Here is a 3,515-nt window from a genome sequence, read left to right as displayed (position 1 = left end):
TGGAGCATCAGTCTCACTGCATCACTAGATCAGTTTGCCCACGAAGCTGTAAAATCTACATAACTGCTCCCCCAGAGCCCACGATTCCCAGTGTTGGGTTGTTCTCTGCTGCCTTTCCCATGGTGTCTGTTGTAGCAGGAGAGCAGGAGTAGGTTTGGACAGGGCAGGGGCAAAGATATTAACTGTGACTGCCAGTGTTCAAGAGAATAATGTCTATTGTTCACAGAAGAAGAAAAATCTCCTCACCCAGATGTCCTGGCCCCATGTTTGAATAGTAACATTAGATGGACAAAGAGAGACACAAATTGCTCTGCAGGTTTGTTGTCAAAAGAAGAATGATCTGAAAGCACACTCAGAGATAAAAGCTGGCACTGAGACAGGAGCAGCACTGTCATGCCTTGTGGGAGAAACCAGGCTGGGAGAAAGGAGAATTTCCTCTTTCTTTTTACTGTCACTTTAGTAGGTTTTCTGTGTCCTAATGCACAGCAGAATAGAGGCTTAGTTGAAGCACTGACATTTGGGATACAAAGAGAAACTAATCTATTAATGTTGCTTAGGCATGGCTGTAGCTCAGCATTGCCTCTGTTGTTAAACTGTCAGTCTTCTCCTCTTGTGCAGAGAATGGGCTTGGTCAGACCCCTCAGCTGACACCAAAGACATAGTTTGTTTTATGACACAGAAGTGCCTGTGGAGCTGGTTACATTTCAGTCAGACTGCTCTGAAAAGGCTCTCTGGCTTCCCTGCACATCCTCTGCTGTGTGAAGGGTCTGAGGAACCCCACTTTTCAATCCCACTGCCCTAGGTGGTTTGCAGCTCCCAGGGCGTTTCTCTGCTAGCATTTGTCTAACAGCATCATTAGTTCTCTCCTCACAGGCATTTGTCCTCTGAAGGATCAGTCTGCCCTCTTAAACTGCTGCACATTTATTTTGTCCAGCATGCTGGGCCATGCTTTCCTGTCCTTGTACAAGTGCTTAAAACCTTTTCCTTGTGTTGCTTACAGGATAGTTTGTACAGAGCTGCTGAGCACTTTGCCTTGTGGAAAGTGTGTTTTGTGTAATTGCTTTGAGTTATTTAAATGTACAGCTAGTAAGTATGTTTTTAGCATGTGTAGGCTTTACTGGGAACAAAGTATGCTGTCTTGAGTCCTAAGCTGGGGAAACCCTCCCTGTGTTTTTACCATCCTGTTGGTTTTAGGCACAGATACAAAAACTTCTCTGTAAGGTTCAGGAATCACAGACTGAAAAATCTCATGCTGGAGACAACATTTAATGCTGAATGGGATACATCTAGCTATGTGCATCAGTTTCTCAAGTGGAAATGATATGGAGCAGCTCAGAAAAGTTGGTTTCTAAACCCAGCCCTTGGGCTCTGGGAAGATCTGGCTGAAGTCTCAGTACCCAGAGTGCCCCAGGGATCCCCTTGTGTCAAGGATCTACATGTGTTGCAACTGTGACCTTCTTCCTGAATGTGGCTGATCACTGAAGCCTTGAATGGATGCTCAGACATGCTCTGGCAATGGCAGCACCCACCAGCTTTCCTTTTGTATGGGACAAAGCACTTTGCAAGGTAAGAAGGTGGTGGAGCTTTGGGAGGAGAAGGGAAAAGCCAGGCTGACAGCAGAGATTAATATATATGGGATAGTCTTTGAGAGTCCTGCTGATCCCACAAGCCAAGGACACTAGTGAGCAGTTGCTGGAGCTGTTTTCTTTTTAAAAGTTTGAGTTGAAGAACCTGGCTAATTTCTAGGCACTTTTTCTTGCAAATTTTAATTAAAAGAGTAAATAGGTAAGTGGCTTGGATCTCTGACATGATCCCTTATTACATTCACTCTAGCAGACTTGCTTTGATTCAATCAAAAATATTTAATATATTTAATGAGACTTCACCTGATGGGAGCTTATTCCCTTAAGGATGGGTTGATGTTTGAGGCTGGCAAGGACACTGAGGAGTTGGGGTTCCTGCAAAGCCAGCACTAATCTTGTCTGGCATCAGAGGAGTGCAGAGGATGCCTTCTGTGACAGGTTGTCATTAGATGTCTGGGCTGCTGTTAATAACAGACCCATGAATTACTCTTGTAGGATTGCCAGGAGAGCCCTGGCTGATTGTGGATCATGTGCTGACTTCAGGAGAGAGCCCATTTCTCCTTAAAAAGCTGGGATTTAAGTAAGTTTCATTAATTCACCCCCTTTAGTCCCACCTTCCCTCAGCAAGCAAAATCATGCCTGTTTGTGGTAAGTAAATGTGTATGGCACCTGTACTGTGAAAGCTGAAGCAGGGATTTGGACCCCACTGTGCCACCCTCCCTGAGCATTAAAAGCCCAGGCCAGCTGCAAGACATCTGCTGATGCTCCTGTCAAAGCCAGCTGGCTTCTTTAGCTTGGAAAACCCCTGCAATCTTACTCTCTTACATAGAAATTAATTGATTCATCCCTGAGAGAACCTGCATAAAACATTCAGGTAAGCTTCTTCACCAATGTGAGATTTTTTTTTCTCTTAAAGATTTGTCACTTCTTAGTTGAAAATCAATGTGCCCCCCAGCAATCTTGATGTGCTGATCAGGACCCTCCAGGAGCTGTTGTACAGTCACTCTATTCAAAACAAAAACTGTGGAGGTACTTAAATGAGAAAGTTACTAAGAAAAATGGTTTGTAGCAGAAAATTTTCCTCCAGAAGGATATGGTCAGGCCCACAGTGGCCTGGCTGCATTGTGCCCAGGTGAGAATTACACTGGGAATTACGAACAAAGCAGTGAATTTATCAGCTGAAGCTCGTGCCAAGGTGTTCTAAAGCAGCCACAGGTGGTGGGCAGTACTGCTGGGGAAGGACAAAAGCAACCACTGCTGCTGCCAATTGATGCACAAAACCAGCCACTCCAAACAGAGATTTTTTGGGGGGATTCCCGGGCTCAGAGCTGACAGCACACTAAAGCTGGCTCATTGGCAGGTTTGTGTCAACGGGTGGGCTATGAGACACCAGGGAGTAGTACCTTCCCCTTCCCAAGCTACAGAGCCTTCCCAAGCTTCCTGCAGGAGTGGAGCTGGTGGTGGTACAACCACCAAAAGATATTTCACAGACGGGTCTGGTGTCTGTAATGTAAAGACTCAATCGCTTTCTTTACTCACTTGTTTCCTTCCTTTACAGCTAAAGACCATCCTGGTATTCCCTTCAGTGACCGCACGGGCACTAAGCCTGCACACAGGTGCTATCTAGTGGCCAGAGGAAGGCAGTGGAAGCATTTTTCATTGCTGGTTCTGTGCAAGAGGACTGTCTGAGGAGATAAAGGCAGGAATCGTTATGTATGTTCATAAAAATTGTCAGGATAACTGCTGGTTTTCAGTGTGTTAGATCTCTGAAAATTGTTTTGCTTCATGTTGCAGTCACAGAGGAATAAATTATTGAAGCTATAGGCCATTGCAGTTGTAGATGGCATAGTTAAGGAACTTTGTAAGAACTAATAATAGTGGGGTTTGGTATAGTTGAAATTTATGGGAAAGTAGAGCAGGGACAAGCCACAT

The sequence above is a fragment of the Pithys albifrons genome, chromosome 9 (assembly GCF_047495875.1).
Source record: "Pithys albifrons albifrons isolate INPA30051 chromosome 9, PitAlb_v1, whole genome shotgun sequence".
NCBI lineage: Eukaryota > Metazoa > Chordata > Aves > Passeriformes > Thamnophilidae > Pithys > Pithys albifrons.
Note: the sequence above shows the minus strand (reverse complement) of the source record.